General features: G+C 40.8%; 1 protein-coding gene across 5 annotated transcripts in view; it reads right to left on the bottom strand.

Moving 5' to 3' along the window:
* The window catches only part of GAB1 (GRB2 associated binding protein 1), a 125,021-nt gene that overhangs the window by 79,715 nt on the left and 20,803 nt on the right, over positions 1–24,503 (bottom strand). The gene's annotated exons all lie outside the window — the stretch shown is intronic.

Below are 24,503 nucleotides of genomic sequence, written 5' to 3'. Positions count from 1 at the left end.
ATTTAAAAAAAGAAAAAGAAAATAACATATTACATTTTAAATGCACTGCAGGAACTAACTCACTATGGAAAAGAATTCTGTGGTCAAATCCCTTTGTAAAGTCAAAAGCTCTTTCACATCCTCTAAGTCTTTGAATATTCAAAAGCAGGCATATTCTATTTTACTAATGAGGTGTATAAAAATCCAAATTATTTTACATAGGTTTGGGATCTATTCTGCCTTAAAATTGAAGAAATAGACCATTATACAATTCCCCACTTTTTCCAGCCTGAGGTTCTATAAAGTGCTAAGTTGCCTATCACACATCAGCACATAAATTAATTAGCATCTACATCTTAGCTAAGAATTTCTTGAAATAAAAAGAATAAATGGAATCAAAAGATTGATGATTAAAATGAAAAAGTATCAGGAGACTGTGACTCACAAAATGTACAGATATGAAGGCTTCAGACTTCAATCTCCTCACTTTATGGTTAAGAAAACTAAGGCCCAAGCGATTGGGATTGACATGTATACACTGATGTGTATAAAACTGATGACTGATTAAAAAAAAAAAAAAGAAAACTAAGGCCCAAGAAGTAAATTGATCTTTTCTAAATCTTCACTAGAGTCAGTAGGAGAAACACTAATATCCAATTCAGTACGTGCTGTGTGGTCCAGAATTGGTTCCCTCTAATTATGTGAGATAATACAGCACTGCAAGCTCTAAAAGAGCAGAAACTGTGTCATATGTCTTGTTTCTGTAGCTCCTACAAATTGCCTTGCTTAATAAATGATACTAATTCTCTCTATGGTGGGAGAAGGGAATCAGAGGTAGTAGTATAGTAGGCTACCCCCTACTTCATGTCTGGTCTTTGTAGACTGTTAGGCAGATCCTAGGATCTCAGCGAACAGCTGTGCCAATCAGTGCCAACCTTACACAGAGAACAGAGCGGGTAGCGAGCTGATGTAGCACCTTAAGGACGTCCTATGAAAGAGCTCAAGATGTGAAGGCGTGAGACACTTGCAAATGAGTTTACTTCTCCAGCTCAATATTTCTCTTACAAATGAGTTTACTTGTCCAGCTCAATATTTCTCCCCTCCAGGGAATTCTCTGGTGGTCCAGTGGTTAGGACTCTGTTCTTTCACTGCAGAGGGCCCGGGTTCAATCCCTGGTTGGGGAACTAAGATCCCGCAAGCCGAGGCGCAGCCAAAAATTTTTTAAAAATCTTTAAAAATTAATTTTTAAAAAATTATTAAAAAAAAAAAAAAGATTTCTCTGCTCCAAAAGGAATAAGCTGTACTTCCTGACCTCTAATGGCTGCTTCCAATATTAAATGTTATTATTCTGTTGAGACCCGAAATTTGTAACTTTGACACAAAAAACAATACTTTAATAAGTCCCTTTCCATGCGCCTCTCTGGTGGGTTACCGTGAATCTTACATGTATTCAAGTCGTCTCACCCCAACCTGCCCCAGCGAATGGGGCGGGGAATGGGGACGCTTGGCTCTGCAATGGCCACTGAGCCCCCATGTTCTTTCCTAACACCACTTCCACCAGAAAAGCTCCTGGGTTGGGGGATGAGGCCCATAGCACTTCGAGTGTTACCCTTAGCATCAGGGTCTACCCTCGTCAGCGCTGGTCAACCGCAAGAGCTGCCCACGGTGCACAGCTGGTCTGAGGCCAGAGGCATGGGTCACAGAGAGGCCAGGGCCGCTGGGAGGCCAGCCTGGAGTGGGAGCCCTGCTATGTAACCTGAAACTTGAGAAGGTGATTAAGAAAGAGATACTCACACAAAGGAGAGGTCTGAAGACTAGAAAAATGAGAGCATGACAGAGAGAGAGATTGCTTTGGAAATTCCAACCAACCAGTCTCAAAAAAAGCAAATGTTCCTGTCTCGCAAATGAGTCAAAATAACACGCGTTTATGGTGTCTGTGAGCTAAATGGGACCAATCTTAATTGTTAAGCAGTGTTGCTACGAATACACGTGGGTCAAGAAAAAGAACTGCCCAGCCACAGGGCTTTCATAATTAAGGAAAGAATCAGAACTTACCCTGGACCTCCGTATAGCACTTCACAGTTTACAAATCAGCTTCCCGCCCACGTTCTGCTCTGACCCTCACCACTGCTTCACCACACTGAACAAACTGAGGATCGAGAGGTTGATTTACTGGTCTAAGATGCCCAAATTGCTACGCAGCAGGTCTTCAGGTCCGCCTGGGGCCCTTCCACCACGCCAAGTCTCTTTAGAACTACTTTTCCTCAAAACCCACCTTTTAAGAGAAATTAAATGTATCCCTATGCAATACATTTTTTTTTTTCAATTTTAAGGTCTAGCACTGAAACAAGCTGCAGGTTGAATATCATTAAACAGTGTTTGTTTTTTATTTTATTGAAGTATAGTTGACTTACAATGTTGTGTTACAATTTCTGCTGTACAGCAAAGTGATTCAGTTATACACCCACGTATATATTCTTTTCATAGTCCTTTCTGTTATGGTTTATCACAGGATATTGAATATAGTTCCCCGTGCTACACAGTAGGACCTTCTTTTTTAACTATTCTATGTATAATATTGCATCTGCTAATCCCAAACTCCCAATCCTTCCCTTCCCCACCTCCCCTCCCCCTCAGCAACCACAAGTCTGTTCTCTATATCTAAACAGTGTTTTGATATGCTACACAGCACTGTCTCTTTGCTGCAAAGCTTATGTTAGCCTATGATGGGTTAACTAAGCTTTGAGGGCTGGTCTGGAAACTTTAGCACCACACATACTATACTATTGTTTCTATGGGAAGCTCTGTTCCAAGTTCCAGTCACCTGACTTAAAAGAGAGCTTTTGGTGCATATGAACACGGCCTAAAAATAATCACCACTGCAAAATGAAGGCATTTCTTGGATTTTGCTTTTGCTTTTCTTTTTCGTTTCATTTAAATATATACAGACATACACAGAGCCTGTTTTCACAGAGCAGCATGTCCGGTATGAAAAGCTAAGCATTTCAGTATAACAGAAGAAACTGCATCAAATTCCCACATGTGATGAGTGTGGATTACATAAAGAAGTGGGAAAGTCCCCTTCCACCCCAAAACTGTGCCAAGACATCTGACGTGCCTATGTCTGCCAGAAGTCTACAGCTATTCAAGTCGGAATCCATGTTTTTGATAAATCAGCGTAATATTATAATGATCTAAAAAGTTTAAAAAGGACTTCTTGCCAGGAGAATTGTTTTATGGCCCTTCAAAAGATTTGTTCCGAGAAAAATGTCTCCCTGCCAAGGGATTTCAAATGCTAAAAGCAGAAGGGCAGCTTTTCAGCGATGAATTTTCAACAAATTACCCAACATACATGGTTGAAAGTTCAAGAATTGAGGTGCCAGGTTTAAGATTAAAAAAAAAAATACAGCGTATATTAAAAGATAAATCAGAGCAGGGTTGGGACCACTGTGTCTACTCAAGGAAACAGGTGACCAGAACATTGGGATAAATTCCATTAAGTTCTCCTGATGCTTTTTGATTCATTAATAATGGATTTATACACCATTTTTCAGAAACCTTCCTGTTGTGTGAGTTCAGATGTGACTGGGTTATGCTTAAACCAAACCGAACTGAAACCACAAGAAAGAACAATCAGATGGAATCTAAATATAATACTCTCAACCAAAAGTTCAGACAGAAATCTGTCAGTCGCCTTTTACCCTACCTCAGATAGGAGGGATTGTGCAGACCGGTGACTCAGGATCCTGCCATGTTTCTCTTCTGTCCTCACTCAGGACAGTCTTTCCAGCAGAATCTTGAAAAAGACAGACTAAGAATGACAGGGGTCGAAACAGAAGGCAGCTAACACGCATGAGAAACTCTGAATTGCCTAATTTCAGTCCCCAAGCGTCTCAGCCGGCCGATCCTCTATAATTTTTGATGAAGTACAACATAAACCTCTTTAGAGCTGTTTGTAATCAAAAGGTACAAAGTGTGAGACCCAAATTCTCTTGGTTATTGAGATGAGTCTTAAAATAACCACAAGCGGCTAATATTTAATTTGGTGTTCTTGCCTTTCTGTGAGAATTCTTAGTAAGATACAAAATGCCCTTGTAAAACATAACTTAACCTACAGTGGAAATATCTCATCGGGGTGGGGGGGGCCACTGTCTAGATTATCTAGATCTAAAAAGCAAATCATTTTTTGAAAAAGCCCAATTATTGTTACTTTAAATCCTCTTCTCTGTTTATATATATATATATATATATATATATATATATATATATATATATATATAGACACTTAAAATACTCTAACATGAAGCCCATACAGCTCCACGGGGCTGTGCCAGAAAGCCAGTCATATTCTAGTGAGTTTGCTCTGTTCTTTTTTTAATCTAAAAAATATTCAATAAATATCTTAAATTCTTTTTTTAGTGGTGCTAGCCTTTGATTTTCCTGTGATGTGAATCCTTGTTCATCTTTCTTATCTATTTCCATAAGCTTATGTTTTCTTATTGAGTTGCCTGAAAGTAGATACACTTTCATGACCTGTAAATCATCTTAAATAAGCCTACGGTCCAAAATCAGTATTACCTCCAATACTTTGTATTTTTTTCTTTTTTCTCGTCACTAATTGCCCTGGGCCACAGTTTCTTCAGGTATAAAATGGTGGTGTGTGTTGGAGAGGGGGTGGGTAGTACCAGGGGAAAAAACGTGCTTGATGATTTCTAAGTTCCCTTCCAACTCCAGAGTTCTATTATTTGCTGGTTTCTCTGGTCTGCATTTATCCCAGACATGAGCTCCCATAGAGCAGTGGTTCTTGGGGGGGCCGAGGGGGTACTATTTTGCCCCCCAGACATTCGGCAATGTCTGCAGACATTTCTGGTTGTCACAGCTGAGGGGGGGGGGTGCTACTGGTATCGAGTGGGTAGAGACCAAGGATGCTGTTAACCTAACATCCTACCACCGGCAGGCAGCCCTAAAACCAAGAATCATCCAGGCCCGCACTGTCAATAGTGCTGGAAGTTGTAGGGTAACAAACCTGGGAAACTAAATGACTTGTCAGATTCAGAAAGTTGTGGAAGCCACTTCCTAAAATATTGACTAACTTTCATATTCCTAGACAGGCAGCTCGGGTGCTTCAACACCTAAAAGGGAAGCGGAAAGCAACAGGGCTTATTCACAGCTCCCGTTCTTCCTCTATTTCCCTCTTTCTCTCATCCAAACCCACAGAATGATCAATGATGGAGGCAGGATGGATAAGCCATGGTCCCTGCCTTCCCAGTGCTACCATCTAGTGAAGGAGACAGAAAATCAACAGTGGTCAGTGCTTTGGATGTAGCAAGATGTGATGTGGCTTGCAAAAGCCCACAGGTTCTTTCAAGACCCATTAGGTAACAAATCTTCATTTAATGAACAGATATTACTAAAGAACCTTCATCGACAAATTTTTAAATAGATCAGTGCAGCTAGAAAAGTAGAAGGTGTGTTTTCATTAAGAAGATGTTTTTTCAATCTACCAAAATGATGAAAGTTCTTCCTCAGCCATGAATAGCATCTTTATCCTTCTAAAGGAGTATACGATCACGTGCGTCCAGGAAAACGAACAGTACTCCAAGGATTGTTAGGTGTTCAGCTCCTACAAGTCATTCTGGAGTCTTTTTATAGGAAAAGGTGAGTAAGGAAGGCCCAGAGGTCAGAGCAGTGACTGCACCATGGGAACCACTGCTTTCTAGGACACTCTGGGATGTACCCAAGGGAACCATACAATTTTTCTTCCAAACCAAGAAACTTTTGAGAGTGAGTTATGCCAGGACAACAGGATAAACCAGGACCAATGTTCACCGAAGCTATGACTGCTATGCTGTGGCAGCGCTTCTGAATGCCTGATGGAAGACCATGCCCACAGAAACCTCGGAATAGCCGTGGGCGCTAAACAAAAGTATGACTTCCACTTTCTTAGTCAACTAAAAATCAGTGACAGTCAAAAGGAAAGAAAAGTGGTACTCAGGAATAAAGTCAACACAGCCAAATCTGGAAAACCCAAACATACTCTGTTTATGAATCTAAAGTACAAGATTCCCACAATAGTGCGCTCCAGATGGGATGTAGTCTTTTCTCTGTGGCATGTGAAAAGCAAGAAAAACTGTGAAACAGCTTCTGGTCTATCAACTTAGCTAATATACTGACCCCCCTAATACACCGACCCTTCAGTCAGCCCAAGCGAATTTCTGGTACTTGCAGTCAAGGCAAGCCCTCTGCTAAAAGTCATGTCTTGTCAGGTCTGGCGTGTTTAATCACATTCTGGTCCCAGTGGAAACTTCTGTACTAGGCAACGGACAGCCTCAGTAACTCTCCCCTAAAGTCACATGACCAGCAAGGTGGATGGGTTCCTGGGCATTTGAGTGGAACAGAAAACACGATACCCAGTGCTCTGGAAAACAAAAATATTCCCAGGATCAGTAAGGTTAATTTTGTCTTTTTTCTTACCCATAAACAAGGTAGCCTCTTAAGAAAACATTATAATCTTACAGAGAGCTTGCAAATCAAACACCAAACCAAAAACATATCCTAGTGCTTCGGGCACACGAACTAAGACTGCATGCGAGCCCTGACCCCCTGCAAGCATGCGAGGAAGGCAAAAGCGAGCCCAGGAGACCTCAGGGACTGCCAACAGCAGCAGCAACCTTGACACCGCATCCCCTCCCACTTCCTTTTCAGCTTTATCAGAAGCAAGACAAAAAATCCTGGAAAAGGGACTTCCCTTTTGTGGCGCAGCGGTTAAGGCTCCGTGTTTCCAGTGAAGGGGGCCTGGGTTCGATCCCTGGTCAGGGAACTAGATCCCACACGCACGCCGCAGCTAAGAGTTCGCATGCCACAACTAAGGGGCCAGTAAGCCGCACCTAAGGAGGCTGCCGGCCACAACTAAGGAGCACACCTGTCGCAACCAAGACCCGGTGCAACCAAATAAATTAAATAAATAAATATTAAAAAAAAAAATCCTGGGAAGGATGGTACAACCTTCACCAAAGTCAGAAGGCCCAATTATTCAACTTCTATTTCACCTCAATGTTCTATATTTGATCAAGGAAGAGACTTAAAACGGGCAACGGTGGCCCATCCTGAAAAAAGGGAACAGAGGTCACTTTTCAATTTTAGCCTCATCTCATCCTTAGGAACCAAGGGAGTCACTACTGGCAAGCTCTCCACACATGAAGGCAGAGGTTCCAGAAAAGAAGAAAAGGGCACGTACAAAAAACGGTAAACCACAGGCAAGCCTGCTGCTATCAATTCAAACACAATTCAGTAGATAGATTTTAAAGACTCAGGGGTAAGACGGAACAGCAGTGGCTTACTGTATCTCCAATGTCATGTCAAATTATCCTAACATGCTTTTTGGTAACCCTGGTATCAGAGAGAAATGCCACAAAGAGAAGAGAATGTCTCTTCATTTTCCAAAAAGGTCTGGATAAAATGAAGAAATGTGGGCTGAATGACACAGTTAAGGGTAGTCACAGTTATTTGAAATGCCATCCACAAAGAATACTAATTATTGAGCTGTCATAACCTGAAGGAATGGCCTAGTATCATTATTCTATTTTAATTGAGTAATTATATTAACCACATAGATGATGTTTGAGAATATGCTTATTAATTTTGTAGACGGCACGAAGTCAGATGAAAGATAATATTCAGAAGAATCTGAATGCAGAAGGCCGCGTGAGATGACATTTTAATAGAGACAGATATTGAGCCCCACATTTATTTATAAACATAAATTGTACAAAAAGAAATGCTGGAGACCTGGCTTAACAGTACTTTAACATTGAGAGTCAGAAGTAAGACAGTCGTTTAAAAAGAAAAGGAAATTCAATCCATGGCTGCATTACTAAAATTAAATTACTGGATCAAGGGAAGAGACAGTCTACTAAGCATGACCCAAGTTGAAACCACATCTAGAGAATGGAGGTAAACATGAAAAAGAATATGTATATGTATAACTGAGTCACTTTGCTATCCAGCAGAAATGAACACAACACTGTAAGTCAACTACACTTGAATAAAACAAAATTTTTTTAAAAAAAGGCTCTACTGGGGACATCCGCTGATCAAGTTCTAGTTTGCCAATGTCCTTCTAGAATGTAAATGCAACACTTCAGGTCCAGCTGGACAGTGAGAAAGCAGAGGAAACATAACCTCTCTAGTGTCGGGCATTCTGTTTACACAGCCTAAGACGGAATGAGGCTTTTTGGCAACTGCATTACACAGCTGACTCACAACAAATTTAAGTTTCTCTTGTGAACGAGATAAACAGTTGATAAGCCTCAGCAGTTATTAACACGGGTCGGTCATCACATTATACACTTCTGTGTTCAACGTCCACCTCTATCCACTAGAATATGAGTTTCATGAATGCAGGAGGAGTTCTGCCCTGTTCACAACTGAATATCCCACACCTAGAACAAGTCCTGGCCCCTAGTGGACATTCAATTAGTACATGTTGAATAAATGAATGACCGTTAAAACAACAACCAACAAAAAGGCTATAATGGGGACAAAAGATACAGGGCAAGACAGTAGCCTTGGGACTTTCCTGGTAGCGCAGTGGTTAAGAATCCGCCTGCCAATGCAAGGGACACGGGTTCGAGCCCTGGTCCAGGAAGATCCCACATGCCGCGGAGCAACTAAGCCCGTGCGCCACAACTACTGAGCCTGTGCTCTAGAGCCCACTAGCCACAACTACTGAGCCCACACGCCACAACTACTGAAGCCCGCGTGCCTAGAGCCCGTGCTCCACAACAAGAGAAGCCACCACAATGAGAAGCCCGTGCACCGCAGCAAACAGTAGCCCCCGCTCGCCGCAACTAGAGGAAGCCTGTGCGCAGCAATGAAGAGCCAACACAGCCAAAAATAAATAATAAATTTATAAAAAAAAAAAAGAGAGAGAGACAGTAGACTTGTTCTGTGTAACTCCAAGAGGGAACAAGCAACCACTCTAAGTTCCAGGAAGGCGCTTTCAATGCAAGAAAAACCTCCCTAATAATTAGAGCTGTTCCACAACAGAACAAGTTGCTCCTTCAAGTAAAATTTTGTTCTCTACAACTGAAAATATTAAACTAGATGTTGGATGAATAGGAAGTCTGCACTTTCTGGATGCCTGAACTGGGTAACCTCAAGTATTTCTGAGATTCAATGATTCTTCATAGAAACAAGTTCCACAGTATTCATGGGGGTAACAGGGATGCCCCCTTCAGCATACGAACTGCTTTTACAACATCTGTGCTGGACAGTTTCCAGCTACCCCTCCAGATCCAGTCTCCACCTGGTCCTGTCCTGCTGAGCTGGGGGAGGCTGACTTAAGGACTGCATCATGTCTGGTCCTCTGGCTCTGGGATGGGTTTGGTCAATGGGGATAAGAGAGAGAGGAGCCTGAGGGCAGGAGACTGATTCCCTGGCTGCAGCCCCATGTATGCATCCCTGCAAGGCATCCATCTCTACACAGCCATCCCTCCTGGGGCCTGGGAATATTCCTTCCTCTTTCCTCTTCAGGTGTAGGTACTGGCCCTCGCCCACCCCTCTTACTTGTCCTTGGATTGTCACTATACTCTAGATTTGGGTAAGCGTGTTTTTTGTTCAATGTTCCTCAAATTATCCAACTGGAGTGTTGCCACCTGCTTCCCACCAGGCCCCGATCCACGCACCAGCTAAGCGGCTGTCTGTTTGAGTGCTCCCAGGGACAGGGAGGGAGCACGGCAGGTTCTGGAGAGCTCTGGTGCACAGCTCTAATTGTTAGACGTGCCTCCTTTCTATTCAGCCAACTCCATAACTCTTATTCATTAGTTTTAGTGCTGCTATGATAACACCAGGCCTTTCACTTATTTGAAGCCAGCTTTCAAAACCAGTCACGACAGTGGGAAGGCAATGCAGCCTGACAGTTTACAGCCTGCCTTGTGTCTCAGCAGAAACGCTTAAACAGCTCGATTTCCTGTGCATTCCGCAACAGCAGTTGCCCAGTTTAGCAAGCATTTGGGCTTCACGTTCGATCAATTCTTCAGAAAAAGGAAGCAATGTCAGGTTGTCACACAACAGTATCAAACCTGGACACCAACAGCGGTTAACAGGAAATCATGTATATATTACGTTCTTTCTCCAAAAACAACTTTGTGAAAGAGCAAACACCACCAAACTTCTCCTTTTCATCTCTTGTTATGGAGGCCGCCTTTTTGCGGGAACGCGAACAAGAGGATAATTTCACTCTGCATTGATTTTGATCTTATAAAGAATGTATCCAGTGGGGAAATACTCTTTTCTCACTGCCAACACAGTGGTATAAAATGAATGAAGATGTCTGGTAAGAATCGTTTTTCTTTACATGGCCTAGCGTCACAGCAAGCATTAAGCAAACAAAACATCAGGTGGGAGAAGTACACATAAAACCAGATGAATTTAGACAAAGGAAAATAAAGACAACCTTTTAAGTTATTAAATAAAGAGGAACAAAACCTTGAGAACTGCCCAAAATATGCAGGAAAACCTCCACAGGAATCTACTGCCAGGAACAACTACTTGTATATCATAATTATTTTTAATTGTATATACTTAGAGAAATTCGGCTTCTGTAGCAGCTTAGGCGGGTAGAAACGGAGAAGATAAAAATGAAAGCCATGAAACTTTTATTATTATAATTTATAATTATAATTTATATTCGCAACAAGTTTTCAAACTGTTTAAATATCTAAGTTTTAGACAATCACAGGATGATGGGGTAGCATTATCTACTCCCAAAACAATGCAGTCCTATTTGGGGGGGACCACTGTTAGGGAAAAAACAGAAACTAAGCGAATCCTAAGAGTTTAGGTGCTTACTTCTTTCAACACTGGGCTGCTGCTGTCCTATCCTGCCTGGGGCCCCCTTTCTCTGAACTTTGACCACGTAAAGTAATTAGCACCAGTATGTAAGAAACTCTTCGCTACACTGGCAGGAACCCGTTTACTCTTTTTTTCCTTCACAAACAGGACCCACCAATAACATCTTTCTTCCTTGGATGAAAGCCCTGTGGATGGGGCTGAAAACACTAGCCTAGAAGCAAAGTCCCTCCCCTGTCACACCCGAGCGGAGCCCTTGTGGATGGCCCCATCATCAGAACTTAGATCCTCATTGGAATTTGCAGCTCGACCCCTGACTTAAGGATCGTCCAAACACAGCTTCAAAAAAGCTGAACGATGTACCCTCAAAGCCCTTGTACTTAGAGGGGGAACTCACGACAGCGTGTTTTACTGAGGCTTCAGTGGTAACTGGCTACTAGAACTTATGCCTCTGGAAGGGAAAAGAAAAAAAGCAAACATTTAATGACATATCCAAACATGACATATCTAATATGAAAGTGAAAAGCAACTGCTCTGGGGATCTCCTGCAAAGAGATACTCACCAAACATTTTCCTCATTGGACCAACATACATTCTCACTCTTGCTCTCTCCCATTTCAACTAGGGGTGACTAAGTATATTTATAAATACAGAATTTCCTTTCTAGAGACATTGAAGAGTTCCCTAGTCGTGCTACCAGATCCTGGATCCAGTTCAACAAACATGTACTGAGTTCCAGTTATGTGCCAGACACTGACAAATGGGAAGATAAGTTTTTCCAAAAATGTAGTTATCTCCCTTAATTCCTGGTTCAGTTTTCTGGCATCCTGACTAGAAACAGTAACTATCAATTATGGCTTTAGTCTTATGACACCCAGGTGAACTCCAATGATTTCATTCACTAATTTAAAAACTACTTACTGATTTTTGGCTCTTTGCAAGGCTATTTCTGGTAGCAACAGAAGTGTCCCTGTCTCATGCATTAAAATCTGAAATGAGGGACAACTGTATAAATAACCAAAAGCACAAGTTGAAACTGCGGCACAAAGGGCTGTGACAAGTTGAAGGAAGAGAGATTACTTATCACTCAAGGGATCAAAGGGAAAAATTCAAAAAGGAAGTAGCATTTGAGACAGTCTTCAAACAAGGAAACAGGACAGGGAAAACCCAGCCATGAAAGGTATGGAATGTGAACAGAGGGAGAGGTAAGAGAAAGCAGCCTGGGAGGATTACAGAGGGTCTTGAGGATCGTAAAATTTTCAATTAAAAAATAAATTTAATCCACTTTGGATAAACAAATAGTGATATATCCATACAATGGAAGATTATTCGGCAATCGCAAGGCATGGCGCTCTGATATACGCCACAACGTGGATTAACTTTAAAAACATTAGGCCGGGGCTTCCCTGGTGGCGCAGTGGTTAAGAGTCCACCTGCCAATGCAGGGGACACGGGTTCGAGCCCTGGGCCGGGATGATCCCACATGCCGTGGAGCAACTAAGCCCGTGCGCCACAACTACTGAGCCTGCACTCTAGAGCCTGTGAGCCACAACTACTGAGCCCACGTGCCACAACTACTGAAGCCCGCGCGCCTAGAGCCCGTGCTCCACAACAAAAGAAGCCACCACAATGAGAAGCCTGCGCACCACAACAAAGACCCAACACAGCCAAAAAAAAAAAAAAAAAAAAAAAATTAGGTCAAGTAAAAGAAGCCAGACACAAGAGGCCACATATTATATAACTCCATTATATGAAATAGCCAGAATAGGCAAATCCATATAGGCAGAAAGTAGATTAGCGGTTGCCTAAGGCTGGTGGGGGGGGGGGCATTGCAGGGAGATGGGAGTTACTGATAATGTTATGGGGTTTCTTTTTTTTAGGGTGATGAAAATGTTCTGGAGTCAGATAGTGGTGATGGATGTATAGTCCCATGAATCTACTAAAACCCCGTGAACTGTACACACTTATATAAATGGGCGAACTTTATAGTCTGTGATTTATATCTCAATAGAGCTGTTATAGAAAATAAAATTAATCCATTTAATATTTACGTTTATATAGAATTTGAATACCTAGGCTAGTGCCCTACACATATTTTTCACTTTGACATATATATTAACTATGTATAGAGAATACCACATATGTACAGGACATAAAACATAACAGCAGGTTGAAATTTTTAAGTTTAAGGTTCATTGCCTTAGAACTTTCCTAGAAGAAATGAACCTGCTGTCTTCCTAACCCTCCAAACCCTCCAAAGTACATTTCAAGTATTAAAAAATAAATGATAAATAAGTTACATGAAGCTTTTTAACACTGGAACACAAAGTAGTTAGTCTAAGAGATTAGTGTCCTTTATATAGCATCAGGTTTAATTTTCGAATGGCATTTTTATTGAAGCTCAGGGGGCTGCATTCCATTGTATATGTTCTCCAAGACCATATAAAAAAGACCAATCATAAACTTTCAGAGGCCACTTTTTTGTGCGTGTTGATGGTTCATTTATTTGTTCTTAATTACAGAAAGTGGCCTGATATTAGTATTTAATTTATTCTGTCTTCCTCTGAGAAAGACTCAAAGACTTTAGAAAGCTAACAGTTTCCTCTTCTGGGTCATATTTACCATAAATTTCTGATTTTGTGCTTTGCTTTGTACACAATGAACTTAGAAAAAACTCAAGTAGTAGCAAAACGACTCACTGCAAGCAAAAATCTAGCTAAATGTTCATTTTATGAGTAAAAGGAAGTGAAAGTGAAAAAAATAATACAGATGCACATAAAATGATAAAAAGTTTACCAATTTTATACCATGTGCACATACTTAAGGCATAAACAGAAGGAAAATGTCTCACAATGTGCAGACCTGTGCATTGTGAGATGGTCTGAACTTCTGAGTCTGAATGTTTACCTTCTTTAGCACAAGTGAAAGGATTACTTATTGGGTACCTATTATGTGCCAGTTATCAAGAAAAGCATTTCCCTCATTTCAAATGTGGTTCATTACACTGCAATAATTTGATTTTCTCCTATAAGGAAACTTTAGTTAAAAACAATCTTCCCATAAATTTGCAGAAGTGCCTCTACCTTGAATTTCTATAATGGTGAAAGAACATCAAGTATTGATTAAACCAAGTTAATATATGTCCAGTTTGTTTTAATAATTCAAGGTTCTTGCCAACTTTAAATAATGATCTTTTTGACAGTAGGAACACTGTGATATATACCTGCATGAACTATCATTCTGTATCAAACAGAACAGCAAAGAATACTGAAAGTATTTTGCTCACAGAAGCAAACTGCTGAATAATTTATGAATTGTTCTGTCATTAAAACCGAACTACTCCTCAAATGTGGGTTTTCAACTTCTCATAACTACAGGGACCAGATTCTAGCTAAGGATTGAGTTTTACATTAAAAGAAACTGCTAAAATGATAAATAAGAAACCAACAAGGCAAGAAAACATGTAGTTTATTAGTAGTTATTGTAGAGAGGAAAAATAACACTCTAAAATGTATTTGCAAATTCAAGTTTAAGCACTAATTCAGGAATTATCCTGTTACCCTGATCACTAAATGGAATTCCAGAAGCTAGATATAGTACCCGTTTCTTTCCAGATCCTGGGAGGAACCAGTCATTAATTCACTTGCCAGAAACAGTTAATATACTACTTGAATTATAGACTTTAATTAAAATTAAAAGAGATCCAGCAACACAGAAGTTTGCGGTTCAAATCAGATTTGAAATAAACTACCAGGTAACTTTTCCAAGTTTCAAGGCAGACTAATAAAACTATTTCCACACAAACACAACTATTTTCCAAAACAAACCCATTATTTTTTTTACAGGGAGTTCCAAGTATATTTTATAAATACCTGTAGAATTTTTTATATAAACCTCCAGATTTCCCACATTCCAGTTCCCAGAAACTAGATTCTGTTCATCAAGTATTTATTAGGATGCATGGGTAAACAATTTGGGGAAAGAAGGACATCTCACTGAAATATTTTTACTTACACGAAGAGATGCTGTGTTGTATGCATGTGTTATGTGTGTATGTGTGTGACGGTGCCAATGGAGGAGAAACACATACTTGGTGTAAAAAGTTTGAAAATTACAGGAGAGCATTTTTAAAATATCTGTTAACGCCGACACCCATACATATTATCCCTGAGGAATATGCTTTCAAAATAAAGCGCCATGGCGCTATTTTTATGTCAATTTCATGATGGGTCCGGCTTCCTTCTTTTCATGATAAAAAGTTGGAATAAAAATAAATGGTTTGCTCCTGGATTTCTCATTCTCAATAATACAGACAAATTCAGAATGACTTAAAAGCTGTAAAGGTGGGGTTATTGCTATTAATTGTTACTCATCAATGTCAATACGCTTTCTCCATCATTATCTAAAAATACATTTCATAACAGGACCACATGTGATAAGGAAAATAGGCAAATGAATAGAGCAATTCAAAACCACAGAATTACTGGGCTGGAAGTGACCTTGTGTGCTACAGGAGTGCAATTCCTTTTTAAATGGAAACCTGCCTGTGTCCTCGCCAGGATAGAGTCCCTATTTTATTCACGTGGGAATCCTTCCCACAAAGCCCAGCATGTAACAGGCACTCTATGAATACATTTGAAATGAACCACCATGTTTGTCAGATGAAGGAAATTCATTTTAATGTTAACAGTTTATCATCTCAGAAGGAAGGACTTCTGGCTCGGCTCCTTCTACAAAGAAATGGCTTACTGTTCATTTACATATTTGTAATGAATAAAAGCCTGAATGGGAGATCATGCAATGGCAGTCCTCAACTAATGGAAAGGATGTAATCCAAAAGTTTCTATGTAAGTAGATTCATTTGAACTCAGAATGCATTTTCCCATAGAAACAATGTGGTACATAATGGCTCCCTTCTCTGGCCAGCCCACTAAAACTCCCTTAAGTATACAGTTCCAACAGACTGACCACCATGCAGAAAAACGCGCCATGGGAAAATGTGTCCAGCAGCCCTCTGTGGGAACCACCTCGCTGCTGCCAGGAGGTGGGCTCCTTGAAGATCAGAGATGGGGGATGAGCGAGAAATGGGACCAGGGCAAGGTTGTCAGGAACAATAGAAATCATGGCTTACTCCCCCTTCCACCCCAAACTCGCCGTCGGTTCCTCACTCATCCACTAAATGTGCATGTTTGGAGCATCTTCTCTACGTCAGGCACTATGCTAGGCCCTGGGAGGCACAGCAGAGACCAAAATCCACATGGTTTTTATCCTTCCGGAGCTTACAGTCTAATAGGCAAGACAAACACTGAAGGGTCAGAAAGGAGAACGGCGTGAGGGTGAGTGGGGAGTGGGGAGAGGTCTGATGAGCAGAAAAGGAAGAGTACTTAGAAATGTAAGGTATCATTTCCTCTTTATTCTCCCATCTGCATTCCTTTCCTCATTGGAGGGAGGGAAGGTGAGGGACAGAAACGAACAACTAAAAAGCAGATGCAGGGAGAACTTTCATTTTCATCTCCCCTGGTTTCACCCTTTTTTATAAATCCCAATGCCAGCATGCGCAGGCAGAGATGACTGGCACTGACTGGGCCGGGGGGAGTGGCCAGCAGACACTAGGGCTATATAGCAGGGACCACAGGACCCAGAGGAAGGAAATCTCACCACCCCAGAACAAAGGAGAAATCATACTGTGATCAAGAATGGACAAGACAGGGCTTCCCTGGTGATGCAGTGGTTGAAAATCTGCCTGCCAATGCAGGGGACACGGGTTCGAGCCATGGTCTGGGAAGATCCCGCATGCCACGGAGCAACTGGGCCCGTGAGCCACAACTACTGAGCCTGCGCATCTGGAGCCTGTGCTCCGCAACAAGAGAGGCCGCGATTGTGAGAGGCCCGCGCACAGCGATGAAGAGCGGCCCCCGCTCGCCGCAACTAGAGAAAGCCCTAGCACAGAAACGAAGACCCAACACAGCCAAAAATAAATAAATAAATAAATAAATAAATAAATAAATAAATAAATTTATATATTAAAAAAAAAAGAATGGACAAAACAAGGCTGCACCTAAATGAGAAAAAGGCCCTCCCGCTCAGGGCCCACCCAAGACAGACTCTGCTCTGGACATATAACCTCACAGACATTAAAATCCATCCCAACACCTCTCAATTTTCCCCATCATTTTCTATAACTCACTCAGGAATACTTCCACTCCTATGCCTGTATATTCTAAAGAGGTTCTCTAAAGCGGGAGGAATCAGATAAACTGTAAATAGTTCATTTTTAATCACTCATCCTTTCCAAAGCTTAATCACAAGGATGCTTTAGGGTGACATTAGGCTCTTTTGATTTGCAAAAAGACAAACAAATAGCTTAAGTGGTTGGAAGATTCCACCAGGCCCCCCTGGGTTGGAAGGAAGGAGGCAGATTAGCTTCCACGTGGGCAGACATAAAATAACAGACTGAGGGGGAATCAATCTAAGTCATTCTTCAGGGATGATGGCCTCTAAATAAACAAATATGACTCCAGAATGGGACGCAGGAAACACTGGTCCAATGGTTGTTCACTCCATGGGGTGTGGCCCAAAGACCACCAAAACTAAAGCATCATTTAAAAAAGGAATTAAAATTTTAAACACAAAATTGCACGGGTCCGCTGAGTGTGTGAACCTAAAATACAGGGTGGTGCTTCTATCAGATTTACAGAGAAGGGTAAGATTCAGAGAACATTACTTCAAATTACAAAAGGCCACCCTGACTTCCTGCTTGACTGGTCTACCCCAGTGGCCTATTTTCCACCCAATTTTGATTCCTGAAGCACCTGGCTCCCAACCACACCTTCCTTCTTACACTGTGATCTTTGGCTCCCCTAACAGGATCTCCTCCCACTAACAGAAAATCAATCTGTCTCTTTGCTGGTTCCTCTCATTCTGACTCACTCCCCAAACTAGTGTTCTGTAAGGTCTCACCATTTGTCCTCTCCCTCCACGAACTCTTCCCAGACAACCACGTTGATGCCCAAAGCACCCAGGGACACTTACATTCTTATGGTTCCTGAATCTGTAGCTCTAGCCCCAGTCACCTGCCTGAGCCTAGAAGCATCTCCCAACTCACGTTAATGGTAAGTAATGGATTATTAAGGGAAACAATGTAGAAGCAAACATACAATTTTTTGGTTTAAATCAGGGAGGGCATCTGTGCTCTTCCACAGAATTTCTGTGAGGAGGAAACCTGGTACAACAGAAAGAACAGAGGTTTGCAAACAGTCACAAATGGGTTTGAATCTCAGCACTGCCATATACCAGCTGAGTAACTTTGCTAAGTTACTCTGAGCATCAGCTTGTTTACCTGTAAAAATGGTGGCAATAATGTGTACTTTCCAAGGTTGTTGAGTGGATTAGAGAGAAAATTTAAAAACAAAAAAACCCCAAACAACCAAAAAACCACCACCCAGCACATAACAGCTGTTCACTAAACAGAGTGCTTGCTCCTATGTCTGTGGAGGTTGCTGTTATGAGACTACACAACTTCCTCGACTTATGATGGGGTTACATCTTGATAAACCCACTGTTAGTTGAAAATATTGTAAACTGAAAATGCATTTAATACACCTAACCTACCAAACATCATAGCTTACCCACCTTAAATGTGCTTGAAACACTTCCATGAGCCTACAGCTGGGCAAAATCATCTAACACAAAGCCTATTTTACAGTAAAGTGTTGAATATCTTATGTAATGCATTGCGCACTGTACTGAAAGTGAAAAACAGAATGATTGTGTGTCTTTCGGTTGTTTACCTTTGTGATTGTAGACGGCTGTCCGGGAGCTGCCACGGCCACTGCCCAGCATCATGAGAGAGGATCGTACCACAACGGATCAAAATGCAAAATTCAAAGTACATTTTCTACTGAATGCGTATCTCTTTTACACCACTGTAAAGTCAAAAAAATCCTAAGTCGAACCATCGTAAGTCGGGGACTGTCTGCTAAGAAATTATTGGTTTTGTGATGACTTCGTTCCCTCATACCAGTAGCAGAGATTTTATTTTTGAAGTTCTGTGGGAGGGTCACTGTTGTCCTTATTTTTAATCCTTCTACCTCTACCACCAATAGGCTGGGTATGGTAGAGTTACATGACTCTGTTAGGTTGTCCAGCATCTAAACTCCCCTTCCTATGTTTGTAAAATCATTAACCCTAATATTACAAAAGCAGAAAATTCCAGATGACAGTCTTCTTAGCCCTCCCCCTGACCCCACTCCCCCTTGCAATACAGGGCAGGCACAGGATCAGGTCCGCTGGCTCCACCAAACACATTCACCCCAGATTCTGAATCCCAAGAAATCTCAAGAAACAAGTACTGTACAGAAACCTGGATCTGGGGTTGGCGCAGCGTGAGCAGCTTCCAGAGGCAGCAGTGGCAGCGTCTGGGGTGTGGTGTCAGTGATGTTGGTAGTGCAAGATGTCGGGTCTAAAGTCACAGCCCAGGAGGCAGTAGTGATGTTCCCTGGACCAGTTCAGTGGCATTGTTCCTGGTTGATAAGGTTCTGAGCTAGGTTCTCAGCTTTCCCAGGGAAACTGTGAGCTACCTAATTGCCTTCAGAAACTCCTTTCCTGATGAAGTTAGCCAGAGGTTTCTGTTGCTTACAACTGAGAATCCTGACTGATACACCAAGTCACGTGACATTTTATTACTTTCGGTCAAAGGCCACTGTAAGATTTACAGAGTAAACAATTACAGTGAGATCCTACCGGTAAGTCAGGGAGTCAGAGGGAACAGCTGAACAAGATGTTACTGAGCATTTCTGAAATCATCTCTTAAAAGGCATGACAGGATGAATGCGTCACCACACTGTTTTAATAGTATGAAAAAATTAGTCATATTTTAGATACTAGCAGGCTGAGAGATGCAGAACACTGGCCATCCCCTAAAAAGCATTCAGTTTCTTTCTCACATGCTCTAAGGTATCCTATTGCTCAAGAATTCCAGTGACTCGTTCCACAGACTTGAGTTTTTACCTCCCTGCTTGATTGTTCCCAGAGACACAGTGATGCCATTCCATTAAGCCAGCTCAATCACTAGCATCACCTGATGGAAAAACCGTAAAAACGCACATCCTTGGGGAAAAGACCAGGTAGGAAATGAAAAGTGTAATTTTTGAAGCTAGAAAAGAGCCCTCATATACTTTATCTTTAATTAGAATTGATATTTCCCCTGCAATCATCTAACTTCATTCACCTTGGATAATGCATTTTTGAATCTCCCCTAGTCACTATAACTAAACTGTATAAAAGTTCCTATTAAATTTTCCTTTTGGTTTATTATCAGCAACGTTTACCACTGTACTTTAAAAAAACAAACATATTTTCAATAAGACCCATGTGATTTCATGTGTAGAAATCACATGAAAAACAAAACTTTGGCACATGAAAAAAATTCTTACTAACAATAAGCAGCAGGATTCTGAGAAAAAGCAACGCACAAAAAACCTTTTTTTAGTATGACGGCAAGGGTTTGGCAAAAAGGAACTTACAGGAAAAAGTTTGTGTTGCCACACACACTTTTTTTTTTTTTTTTTTTTTTGCTATTTTTGCAATGTCCAAGAAGAATTCCTCGTCCTAAACCTAACTTTATTTTCTATTTTATCCTCCAAAGGTCTCACAATCTTCTGATTATAAACTCCAATAGTCAACCACTGAAAAGATGGTGATTCCATGGATGTAGGTTTCAGTTCAAAAAATAAACAGTCAGAATAGAAAAATGTATTTTCGTTCTCAAACAATAAAAGCAAATTTAAAACAGCAAAAATAATGTTTAAAAAGAAATCAGAATCAGAAGAATGTGAACTGTTTGTAAATTTTTCCAGTTCTGAATTCTGATTTTTTTTTTTAATTATGTGATATATAGGGGATTTTTGTCTCTCAGTATTTCAGAGAAGGACAGAGTGGTGAATGTAGTCATACAAAGGAAGCTTCTGTCTATAAGCCAGGATTCATATAGTTAGATCATTTGCACAAGGCCGGATAGTTTTAGGCCACATTCATAGAAGATCTATTTCCTCTTCTACTCTCTAAAATCCTTATTAACCAGAGATCCTGAAAAATCAAGCAGGCTGCAACCTGCCTGACCTTCAGAAGTAAGAACCTCTTTTAGGATATTTCAAACTAAGAGTGCCTCAGGGGGGAAAGTGGGTTGCTGTTAAACTGAGATCTTCTACGTTAGGGTTCCCCGGTTTTTTTTTGCTCAAAGAGAAGCCCCGCGATGGGCACAGGTTAGAGGGAGACACTGTTACATGGCGGAGGAGGTCATCACCATCACTCTAGGTTGACCAACACCCTCTGGCCCTGGGAACCCCTGCAAACCTCAGAGAGGCCCTGTATGGAGAGGAGAGGCATTCCAGGGAAGACTCCAAAATATCCACGAGGAGATCCCCATTTCTAGGTAGGGGGCCTGATGATAAACGGGTATGAGAAGGACACGCTCAGTATGCAATGGGACACACAGTCCTACAGAGGGTTTAGAGGAATCACACACGAGAGGATGCACACCTGTCAGAAAGTTCAACTGACAAGGACAGAGGATGCTTTAGAAAACCCAATAATAACCCTATAACTGTGGGTGAATTAAGCACCATAGGTCAGCGTTAACCCCACAGTGAGCAGGCATCAGAAATGCTCATCACAAAGCATGTGGACACGTTCTCTCATTGTGCACTGAGCTAGGAGGGGGACGAGACTCACCTAGTCACTTTCTCCTTCATTGTTTCTATATTGGGCACAGACGGATGAAAATGGTCCCACTGGTTTGGTGTGTCCGTTTCTGCTTGTGTACACAGCTCGTTAACGGACAAAGTTAACATCTGCTTTTAGGATCAGATGTTTCTGGTATCAGACATGGCAGGCTGGCTGTCATCGGCATTGGGGAGTGGTCCTCTGGCCAGGAGTTGCTATAGTTTCACGTCGATTTCCTGTTCCTCAGAGGAAACAGAAATGCCCCCCTCTTTCCCCAGGAGGCTGACCCTGGGCCACCTGACAGCTGGGCCCCTCTGCTACATCCCTCCTCAAGTACTGGTTAATTTTTAATGCCATTTAAAATGTTCTCCCACGTTTACTTAGCTCTGCAGTTTATAACAAACCTACCAAACAGGACAAACCAGTCTGGATTATATAACATGGAAATAAGCCTGGGCGCTGAGGAGGGAGCTGACAGCGGATGGTTAAACCAGTTCAACCTCACTACACCTGAAGGCAGCCTTTTCACTGCTCCCTCCTAGCACTTTATAGCTAAAATAAGGAGAAGACAAAAACCGACCCAAAAAAGTTATTGTATGTGTCCCCACAAATACCGACCAGTAAGTCACTAAAGTGAATTAAAAGGGACACGAAAGTCAGTATTTACATTTCGTCTAGTTTTTTTTAATCTGGTGCACCTACTGAATAACTCATATTCGGACCTAACAATATTAACACATTCTAAAGGGGTTATCAGTAATTAATATCTTCTTCCCACACACATGTGCTGCCAGTTTAAATGTGGGGAAAGTGCCAGAACTCAAGTTTCACCAGTGTTGTTCTATGACTCCAATAAACTGTTTTATAGTTTCATGCATGTACTTGTTTAAGAAATAGATGCTATATCTACCACCCTCAGAGATGTTCAAGATGTACTAAATAGTGAAACTGGTAACAAGATGTACTAAATAGTGAAACTGGTAACATTGCATATTGTATTAATTCTATAATACAAGAAACTGACAGAGAAGCCCCAAGAATATAATATTTAACATTTTATAATAAAAAAAGGAAAACACTGAACTGCTAGTTTTTCATATTAATCCTACTTTGCTTCATGAATTACATGATTGCAATCACCTACACATTTTTTAAATTTTAAACAGGCTGTTAGGAATCAACTGGAAAAAAAACCTATGAAGAATCAAAGTTGGGAATTCCCTGGTGGTCCAGTGGTTAGGACTCCGCACTCTCACTGCCAAGGGCCCAATTTCGATCCCTGGTCGGGGAATTAAGATTCCGCAAGTCACGTGGCATGGCCAAAAAAAAAAAATCATATTAAAAAGAAAAAGAATCAAAGTTGTATTTATATAATTAGTTAAGAGTAGATGGTGACTGGGACTTCCCTGGTGGTCCAGTGGTTAAAAAACTCACAGTCTAACCTTACACCTAAAGTAACTAGAGAAAGAAGAACAAAAAGAACCCCAAAGTTAGCAGAAATAAAGAAATCATAAAGATCAGAGAAGAAATAAATGAAATAGAAACGAAGAAAATAATAGCAAAGATCAATAAAACTAAAAGTTGGTTCATTGAGAAGATAAACAAAATTGATAAACCTTTAGCCAAACTCGTCAAGAAAAAACGAGAGAGGACTCAAATCAATAGAATTAGAAATGAAAAAGGAGAAATTACAACTGACACCGCAGAAGTGCAAAGGATCATAAGAGACTACTACAAACAACTATATGACAATAAAATGGACAACCTGGAAGAAATGGACAAATTCTTGGAAAGGTACAACTTTCTAAGACTGAACCATGAAGAATTAGAAAATATAAACAGACCAATCACAAGTAATGAAATTAAAACTGTAATTAAAAATCTTCCAACAAACAAAAGTCCAGGACCAGATGGCTTCACAGGTGAATTCTATCTAACATTGAGAGAAGAGCTAACACCTATCCTTCTCAAACGCTTCCAAAAAATTGCAGAGGGAAGAACATGCCCAAACTTGTTCTATGAGGCCACCATCACCCTGATACCAAAACCAAAGATACCACAACAAGAGAAAATTACAGACCAATATCAGTGATGAACATAGATGCAAAAATCCTCAACAGAATACTAGCAAACAGAATCCAACAACACATTAAAAAGATCATGCACCATGATCAAGTGGGATTTAACCCAGGGAGGCAAGGATTCTTTAATATATGCAAATCAATCAATGTGATACATCATATTAACAAATTAAAGAATAAAAACCATATAATCATCCCAATAGATGTAGAAAAAACTTTTGACAAAATTCAACACCCATTTATGATAAAAACTCTCCAGAAAGTGGGCATAAAGGGAACTTACCTCAACATAATAAAGGCCATATATGACAAACCCACAGCCAACATCATTCTCAATGGAGAAAAACTGAAAACATTTCCTCTAAGATCAGGAACAAGGCAAGGATGCCCACACTCACCCTACTATTCAACATAGTTTTGGAACTCCTAGCCACGGCAATCACAAAAGAAAAAAAATAAAAGGAATCCAAACTGGAAAAGAAGAAGTAAAACTGTCACTGTTTGCAGATCACATGATACTATACACAGAGAATCCTAAAGATGCTACCAGAAAACTACTAGAGCTAATCAATGAATTTGGTAAAATTGCAGGATACAAAATTAATGCACAGAAATCTCTTGCATTCCTATACACTAACAACAAAAGATCAGAAACAGAAATGAAGGAAACAATCCCATTTACCATCTCAAAAAAAAAGAATAAAATACCTAGGAATAAATCTGCCTAAGGAGGCAAAAGACCTGTACTCCGAAAACTATAAAACACTGATGAAAGAAATCAAAGATGACACAAACGGACAGATATATCACGTTCAAGGACGGGAAGAATCAATATTGTGAAAATGACTATACTACCCAAAGCAATCTACA

The sequence above is a fragment of the Balaenoptera physalus genome (genome assembly GCF_965194825.1).
Source record: "Balaenoptera physalus genome assembly, chromosome: 5".
NCBI lineage: Eukaryota > Metazoa > Chordata > Mammalia > Artiodactyla > Balaenopteridae > Balaenoptera > Balaenoptera physalus.
The sequence above is the reverse complement of the archived record's forward strand: the minus strand, read 5'-3'. Positions and strand labels throughout refer to the sequence as shown.